Source organism: Zingiber officinale, chromosome 8A (assembly GCF_018446385.1).
Source record: "Zingiber officinale cultivar Zhangliang chromosome 8A, Zo_v1.1, whole genome shotgun sequence".
NCBI lineage: Eukaryota > Viridiplantae > Streptophyta > Magnoliopsida > Zingiberales > Zingiberaceae > Zingiber > Zingiber officinale.
In genome coordinates, this window is record NC_056000.1 from 124693665 (window position 1) to 124703710 (window position 10046).

The window sequence follows — 10046 nt, forward strand, 5'->3', positions numbered from 1 at the left end:
AAACCTAAACCTAAACCTCCGACCATCTCTCTCAACCTCATCTCCCTCTTCCCCTTCCTAGATCGACGGCCCTTCCTCTCCCGATCAGGATCAAGACACGACGCCCTTGCTTCTCCATCCAACCATAAACGTCCTCATTACACTTCGCACTCGACCAAGCGGAGGATAAAGCTACCGCCATGGCAGCTTCCGCTTCTCATCCTCATCTCGCCCGTAACTCCGCTAACCAAGGCCACGGTTATGGAGGAGGAGGAGAAGCGTCCGCGTTGTAAAACCTCGGCTACGTTGCTCGCAGTCTCGCTTATTTTTTTTGTTGGTCCAGTCGACGATAAAAGTTTCACCTTCCCCCAATCGGACGCTTTCTCAGTTGCTTCTATCTCTTTTTCCCCAATCAAAAGGGAAAAAATGGTTCTTTTTCGTTGTGGTTGCGAGAGGTTGATTTGATGTGAAACCCTACTCACTTCCATGCTGTTAGGTCGATTTGTGTGAGCGGAGGTATCAGATCCGAGCTCGATATGGGAAACTGCTGCCTTTCGCCGGAGGCCGTCGCCCGGGAGGACATCAAGACCTTCCCCCGTCCCTATCATGACCACGGCACCCACCCACTAGCCAACAAGAACCACCTCTGCCAGAACAGCGGCGGGCACTCCAAGTGAATGGCGGCGGTTCTTAGTGGAGACGTCAGGGCGGTGGGCGGGATTGAGGAGAAGTACGTGCTGGATCGCGAGCTCTGTCGCAGGGAGTTTGGAGTCACCTACCTCTGCCTGGACCACTTCATCGGGGAACTGCTCGCCTGCAAGTCGATCTCAAAGAGGAAGCTGCGGACGACGGTTGACGTGGAGGATGTGCGGCGGGAGGTCGCGATAATGTGGCACCTGCTGAGGAACTCCAACATCGTGAACCTGAGGGAGGCGTGCGAGGACGACGGAGTCGTGCATTTGGTCATGGAGCTGTGCGAGGGCGGGGAGCTCTTTGACCGCATTGTGGCGAGGGGCCACTACTCAGAGCGCGCGGCAGCTGTGGTTATGAAGACCATTGTTGAGGATGTCTTCATGATCCGTGAGTTCCTTCCTCAGTTCCTTGTGTTGGAATTGGCAACAACTTGGGCGGAGAAGGGAGGATGTCTTCTCCTACTCCTCCCTTCTGAGATGGACTACGAAGCCCTGCATAATGGACATTGATGAAGGCGGAAGAGGCGCCATTTTGGGTACACTTATTTTCTCCTTCATCCCCCATTTCCTCCCTTCTTTCCCACTATGATCACTTGATTTCGCTGCGTATTTCATTGACAAAGAACGATCATCATCTATCGGTTTAGGTCCCATGGTGTATGGCTGCTTGTACTGCGCGAAGTCCTACCAGAAGACCCTCGCCACTTTGAACTTCGCAGGTCCAAATCGTCCTCATCTTCTACTGCTTGCTGATTTTTTCCCCCTTTGATGAAGTGTCTTCTTTCTAATTAGAAAAGCTTGGACCAGTTGAAGTTTATGTGTAGGTACGGATGTGGGCACATTGATTTAATCCTGTGATTAGGTTCAGAATAGATAATTAACATAACATTTCTTCCATTGATACTGTCTTTATCTGATTATTTTGTGTTGCTAACAATGTGGTGCAGCCGTGGAACTATCTATGCTAGTGTTGTCTTCTAAAATAGTTCATGTATTGCCGTTAATGTTGTTCTAAGGAAAGAATTTATCTCACAATTCATTGTTTACTTAACATTTTGTTCCTTGCATTTCGCTAAGTTAGTTTGCTAAAACAAAAGAACACTTCGTAAGAATGTTTTCCTTATTTTCTCCTCCTTGGTAATATTTTAAGAACTATTGGCAATGCACTTATTGAGATTGTTTTCATGTCTACTTTGAATATTTTGATCTCTGAGTGTCTGGAATGAGAAGATTAAGTTCATAATGTTATGAATGGAGTGAACTATTGGCAATGGCACTGCTTGAACAAGAAGCAATTTTTGTTCAGTGGAGTTGAGGGAGAGTTTTAGTTTTTACTGTATTCATCTATTTATTTTAGTCTTAAAGTTCTCCTGGTTAATGAAGTTAGAATGATTAGTTACCATATGAATGCATACTAATGATCTTCATTTTTGTTGAGTCTCATTAATGATCACTTCCATTCAATAACATAACTTGGAGTTTAGTTTTACTATAAGGGCGTGCTCTACTTATTTTTTTTTTCTCTTTTTACCCCAATTCTAGGTGAAAGTTTTTCTGAGATAGTTGCAAGCCCTTATTACATGGCTCCAGAAGTTTTAAAACGGAATTATGGACCAGAAATTGATATATGGAGTGCTGGAGTTATACTCTATATCTTACTATATGGAGTTCCACCATTTTGGGCTGGTAAGCTTTCTATCAATAAATCCATTTTGCACACTTCATTATTTGTTCTACCACTTTCTACAAATAAGTTACTTATTGTCTACTATAAGCTTTCCATGAATAAATCTATTCTTTATTAGTTCTATCACTTAATGCTAATAAGATACTTATTGTCTATTAATTAATACACTTTTTGTATTTCTTCAGATACATTTTCTATCTAACGAGCTATGATTTCTTAATTGAAGAAACTGAACAGGGAGTTGCTCAAGCAATTATTATGGGCGTAATAGATTTTAAACGGGAACCATGGCCTAGTATTTCTGACAGTGCTAAAAATTTAGTTCGGCTGATGTTGGAACCTGATCCCAAGCTTCGGTTAACTGCAAAGCAAGTGCTTGGTATGTTTACACTGTATGCTATTTGTTAATATAACTTCAATGGAAGTGTCCCTAACATTTGATAATTTGAGAATTGAGATCATTTTCATTATCTGGGATGGTATCCATATTTCTTTAGCTTGTCATCCTGTTCTTGGGTTTTATACTTGGTGTTGTTTTCTTTCTTATGTCGAACTGATGCTTATACATTTTTTCCCCATACAGAGCATCATTGGCTTCAGAATGCAAAGAAAGCCTCAAATGTACCTCTTGGTGTTGTTGTCAAGTCAAGACTTAAACAATTTTCACGATGAACAGATTCAAAAGGAGAGCTTTAAGGGTTTGTCTCACTGCAATTAGTAGTTAAATGGGATGTTTTTGATTGCAGAGTATAACTTGGTTGGTTGATTATTCATTAGGTTATTGCTGATCACTTATCTACTGAAGAAGTGGAAGACATTAAAGAGATGTTCAAGATGATGGATGCTGACAATGATGGCATTGTATCCCATGATGAACTCAAAACTGGGCTAGCTAAATTTGGTTCACATTTGGTGGAGTCTGAAGTGCAGATGCTTATTGAAGCAGTGAGTATATTAGTTAAATTGATTTGGATTGAAAATGGATTAATTAGTTAAATTGCAACTATGGGAAAACTTTGTTGCAATAATTTCTAGTTTGGAATATATTAAGTTCCCAGGAATGATAGATCTATCACTATATGATGTGGTTGAGATAAATGATGAATGTGTCTCTTTTTAAGCATTCAAATTAGTCATCTTATTACCTGGTGCTCTTACTACTTTTTCAACTATGATTTTTTGTCTTCGTTTACTAATATATTATTTATGTGTTTTTACAGTTTATAAATCTCAAGTACTCCAGAGTTGAAATTGATGAAGTGTGGTTCGAGTGGGCTGAATGCATGCTAGATTACATTTGAGTAGGAAAGGTATTTGATTTTTGAAAACTTTGGATTAGGGAAATGAAAGGCGCAAGAAAAATGGAGCAGTATAACAAGTTGAACAGATTCTGATTCTCATAATTTAATGTAGCCTCAGCTTGATTTTTGACTCACCATGTTCTACCTTGATGTGTACAATATCTATTAGCTTTTGATGTAAAAAGAATATTTGTGTATTTTATGGATATTGTTGTAAGAAAAATATTTATGTAATTTATGAATATTTGTGTATTTTATGGATACTGTTGGAAGAAGAATATTTGTGTAATTTGTGAATATTTGTGTATTTTCTTGGATACTGTCGATTTTTCACTATTTCGGAAATCAAATTTGTGTCGTTAAACAATATTGATATTATATCGATTTTCCACCGCTGTAAAATCGGTGTCATTAGCTAATATTACATCGGTTGTATACCGTTGTCAAAACTGGTGTTATTAACATATAATATTACATCGGTTTTACACCCGATGTCGTTAAGTGATACTACACCAGTTATAACCCGATGTCTAAAATGACAGACCTTTTACATCGCCTTCATAGACATCGGTCGATAATGTAATAGACAGCAGTGGAAAATCGATGTCTATGAGGGTTTTTGTTGTAGTGTATCCTTGATTTCCAAGAATCGAAGCTCATTGATGTGAATGGTGGAGGTTGTTAGAGTCAATTTGTAGCTAGAGGGGGGGGGGGGGGGGGGTGAATAGCTCGTTGCACTTCATTGTTGTTGATATGCAGCGGAAAGACTCAAAACAAGATTCAAAACACTAACACAAAGGATTTACTTGGTATCCACCTCAAGAAGAGGTGACTAGTCCAAGGATCCACACACATGAGCACTTTCCACTAAGAAAACACTTCTTCTCGGTAATTACCGAAGGCAGAGAAGCCTTATACAAACTCTCAATACAACAAGAAGAAAGAAAAGCAAAATACAAGTGAAATCTTACAAGTTTTACAATATGAAACACTAATTTTCTTCTTCTTGTGGAGCGCCTCTTGACCTTGAAAGTGCAGCAACACTTTTCTCCAAGAAAGCTTCAAGAACTAGCGTGGATCTGTGAGAGAGATCGCAAGAAGCGGAGAGGAAGAACTGCAAAGGAAGACGCTCGCCAACGGCTTTATCCTGCACAACGGTCGTCTCCCAATCGATCGGTCGATTGATTGGGAAGGATGAATCGATCGGCTGATCGATTCAGCCTTCTTCTGTGCTCTCTAGAAAATGGCATGAATTGATCTACTGATCAATTCAACTCTCTCGTATCGAACGCGATTTCTAACCCCCAATCGATCGACTGATCGATTGGCGATGCCCAATCGATCGGCTGATCGATTGGCGGTGCCCAATCAATCGACTAATTGATTGGAGACCATTCTGTGCTCGCGACATTTCTTCCCAATCAATCAGCTGATCGATTGGGATCCTATTTGTCGCAGCACTATGCCCAATCGATCAGCTGATCGATTGGGATCGATCCAATTTGATCACTTGATCAAATTGACCAAACCTAGCTTGCCTAAGTTAAGTCTAGGGCTCCCAAACCCAACATCTGGTCAACCGTGACCTGTTGAGACTTCTCATGCCTAGCATCCGGTCAACCTTGACCTGTCGAGACTTCTTCACCAAGTGTTCGGTCAATCCTTTGACCCACTTGGACTTTTCTCCTCGTGCCAAGTATCCAGTCAATCTTGACCCACTTGGACTTACTGTCTCGTTCCAAGTGTACGGTCCTCCATAACCCACTTGGACTTCCACTAGATGCTCGGTCACCCTTGACCCATCTAGATTTCCTCGTGCCAAGTATTTAGCCAATCCTTTGACCTACTTGGACTTCCCAACACCAAATGTCCGGTCAACCTTGACCCACCTGAATCTCCACTTGCCTGGCTTCACTCACTAGATCTTTCTATTTATCTAACTTCACTCACTAGGACTTTCACCTAGCTCACGCACTAGGGTTTTCACCTGACTTTACTCACTACGATTTTTCATCTGCCCGACTTCACTCACCGGGACTTTCACCTGCCTAGCTTCACTCGCTAGGTCTTTCACCTGGCTTCACTCACCAGGATTTCCCAACTGCCTAACTTCACTCACTAGGTCTTTTACCTGACTTCACTCACCAAGATTTTTCCTAGCCTAACCTCCAATTAGGACTTTCTCAGTCAAGTATCCGGTCAGCCTTGACCTACTTGACTCTTCTTCATATCAAACTAGTCAATCCTTGACCAAAGAGGAATTGTATCAACAATCTCGCCAATCGGACGATTGCATCTGTAATCTCCATTGATGTGCGTAGATCTTATGATCATTTGTGCATGCTTTGATGCACATATACTTGCATTTCATTAGCATAATCTATGTTTATTGTACCCTATTTCATTATAATGTCATACTTCCATTATATTTTATTCGGAGATCTATTCTTTGCTTGTTTTGATTGATAGGACGTGATCTGGAGCAAAAACGGAGCTTAAATGAAGTCTAGAGCTTCCAGAGTGTCACGGGCATGCAAAAACTAAGTTCTTCTAAGTTCTGGCCGTGCGGAGACCACACGGCCGTACAAAGGCCGTGTGGGGGGCGTGTTGAGGTCGTGTGAATGTCACACGGCCGTGTGAAGGCCGTGTGGAATTTTCAGCACTGCAGACCAAACATAAAATGACCATAACTTTGTGTCCGGTTGGAGTTTTGGGCTGTTCTTTATACTGATTTGTAGATAACTTCAAGATCTACAACTTTGATGAATACCTCAACTCAAGAATACCACGTTAGATGTGATAAAATGATCTACACGACCTTGATACAATTCTACACGGCCAGTGCAGAAGGAAGGCACGACCGTGTCAATTCGCACAACCGTGCGATGTAACCAATGTAGAAGGAAGGCACGGCCGTATCAATTCGCATGGTCGTGTGATCTAACCAGAGAAGAAAAAAGATATGGTCGTGTCAATTCGCACGGTCGTACGGAGTGGCCAGAGGCAAAGGAAGGCACGTCCGTGCCAATTGGCACGACCGTGCAGCGCAGCCAGAGTAGAAGGAAGACACGACCGTGCGATCTCGCACGGCCGTGCCACTCAACCCGAAGGTGCCATTCAACCCGAAGGGAGGAAAGTGTTGGCCGTGCGGATCTCGCACGACCGTGAAACGGGTCGTGCGGCGCCCGTGCCCTAGCCTATAAAAGGGTCAAGAACCCTATTCTTGGTATCATCTTTGGTTTGGGACTTCATCCCTCTCATCGGGAATGGGTTCTCCCTTTTGGGGAAACCCTAGAGCTTCATCCACTGCCATCCCTTGACGTTCCATCCATCTCTAGAGCAAGGAGGCATCCCCAAGACATTGGAAACCTCGGCAAGCATCTCTTCTTCCCCTTCTTCTCACATCAAGGGTTGTAACTATGCTCTACTTTATGTTTTAGGGTTGTTCTTCCCTCACAGTGGAGTAGATCTCCTTTTCTATGGATGTAGGTAGTAGTTTTGGATAGGGTTTGATGTAAGACTCATGTTTATGCCTTTACTTATTGGATGATTTTTGCTTACTTTGTTTCTATTTGATATGCATAAGACTTGCTGAGATTATCTCGTCATATTGATCGATTGTGTAGGAATTGCTAATTTCATAAAGAGAGGATCTTAGATCATACACCCGAGGGGCCCTAGTAATAGAGGTAACCCATTCACGGACATCTAGGATATTCTCTTGAAAGGAGAGGCAACTTCTCCACAAGGAAGTAAGAGACCAAACCAAATCCCTATCTCTATCCCTAATGATACCGATTAGATTTGTATTCTTGTGATCTACCGAGACGCCTTAGTGACAGGGGTTAACCGTAACAGGATTTCACAAGGATCTTCTTTGTTTAGCACTTAAGGATAGTAGCTTTAACTTTCGGCGAAGGTATATTGATTGACAATTAGGAAAAGATAGAACATGATACATCAGGTTCCACCACAATGAAACCGAAATCCTAGAATCCATCTCCCAAAGCTCAATTCCCTCCAAGATCGATTCTCTCATCCTTCTCTTTCTCTCTTCAATCACTCTCGTTAGTTTGCAAGCGCCAAAGCCAACTTTCGACCGTCTAGATAACTCACTTTGTGACATCTCTATTGTTTAATCAATAGTCCCTATGGTTCAACAATCTTATATATTACTGACGACGAATCCGTGCACTTGCGGAATCGTAACATCCATGTATTGTCAAACATTAAAACCAAAACATCAAGACTTAAGCTTGAGCCAACTCAAGCTTAGTCAACCTGGTCAACCTGACCCAGGGGATATTGCACCAACAACTGTAATCTCCTTGAAGCTTTCCTTCATTTTCTCATACGCTTCTCTGTAAAGCTATAGCTTCTCATTGTTGACTTCAAAGTTCCAGGCCACCTGCTGAGCCACCAACTGGGAATCTGAGTAAATGATTATCCGTGTGGCTCCTACATGCTGAGCAGCCTGCAGTCCAGCCAAAAGCTCCTCATATTCCACCCCGTTGTTAGTAGCTCTAAAGTTTAACCTGATGGCTAGTTGTATGATATCTTCTTAAGGAGATATAAGAAATACCCCCACTCCACTTTCTTATTAAGTAAATGACCCATCTACGTACACCTTCTATATTTCCTCAGAATCATGTTGATGGATCTCTGTTAAAAAATCGGTCAGGGCTTGTGCTTTGATCGCTGTTTGGGGCTGATACTGTATATCGTATTCTCCCAGCTCAGTTGCCTATTTGATGAGATGACTAGCTATCTCCATGTTGGTAAGGGCCTTCCCCATGATACTATTGGTCAGTACAGTAATTGAGTGTGCTAGGAAATAAGGTCTTAGGCGACGAGGCATGAGAACCAACCCGTAAACCAACTTTTCGAGGGTTGTGTATCGAGACTCGACCCCTTTTAATAGATGGCTAAAGAAATATGATGGTCATTGTATATCGTCTTGCTCTTTCACCAGAACTGCCCCCATGACCTCAGGGGTAGTTGACAAATACACCAAGAGTGGCTCCCCAACAATAGGTTTAAACAATAAAGGCAGGGTCTCTAGGTGTTGTTTCAGTTCCTCGAAAGCTTTGCTGCATTCTTCATCTCACTGAAAACTTAGCAGCTCTTCGAAGTACCTTAAAGAAGGGGAACACTCGATCTGTAGATCGGGATATGAACCTGGAGAGTACTGTGATTCTACCCACTAACTTATGGGCTTCTTTCAGATTCTGAGGTACTTGCATATCTCGGAGTGCCTGAACCTTCTCCGGGTTGGCTTCAATCCCCCGCTCGATAACGAGGTATCCCAGGAGTTTTTCTCCTCGAGCTCCAAACAAGCACTTCAAGGGATTTAACCTTATCTCATATTGCCTTAGCATGCCACAGGTCTCCTCTACATTGGCAATCAAGTTTTTTGCCACAGTAGACTTGATCAGTATGTCATCTACATAGACCTCCATGTTCCGTCCGATTTACTCTTGAAAGATCTTGTCCATCATCCTCTGAAAAGTAGCTCCTGTATTTCGTAGACTGAATGACATACCGAATAACAGAAAGTACCATTGGATGTGATGAAGCTAACTTTCTCCTAATTTTCTTGAACGAGAGGGATCTGGTGGTATCCTTGGTAAGTATCGAGCATGTAGATTCTTTCGCATCCCGAGGTTGAGTCCACTATTTGATCGATCCTCGGTAATGGATAGCAATCTTTAGGGATGGCCTGGTTGAGATCCCAAAAGTTGATGCAAACCCTCCACTTATTATTAGGCTTGGACACTAGGACCACGTTAGAGAGTCAGGGCGAGAATTGTACGTCTATAACGTGCCCTAATTTCAAGAGCTGATCAACTTCAGCTTGGATGATCTTATTTTGCTCGACTGAGAAGTTTTGCTTCTTCTGCTTGACCGGCCGAGAATCATGTAGGAGATGCAGCTTGTGCTCAGCTACCTCGGGCTTGACTCCCGGTAGCTCCTTGGGGGACTAGGCAAAGACATCCCTATTGCGCGTCAGACATTCGACCAGATTCATCTTAATTTTGATCGGTAGGTCACTTGATATGCGAGTGATGCTCTCCAGATGATCAGGATAGAGCTGCACCTCCTCCTAGGGAATGAGTTCTTTGGCTATAGGTAGAGGCTCCTCTTGGATGACATGGATTCTTCCATCCTGGGTTCTTTGAGCTTTGTTGGCCTCAACCTTCACCATGTCGACATAACACCTGTGGGAGACCATCTGTTCGCCTTTGACCTCCTCGACTTGGTCTCCCATAAGGAATTTTATCTTCTGATGAAAGGTGGAGACTGTCGCTCGAAATTCATGTAGGGAGGGTCTCCCTAAGATGACGTTGTAGAAGGATGGAGAATCCACTACGATGAAAGTGCTCCTTC

The 10046-nt window shown here is 42.7% G+C and overlaps 1 pseudogene; it reads left to right on the top strand.

Moving 5' to 3' along the window:
* The first annotated feature begins 507 nt into the window (after positions 1-507).
* Positions 508-9013, top strand: LOC122011214 (annotated as a pseudogene).
* Positions 9014-10046: the final 1033 nt, after the last annotated feature.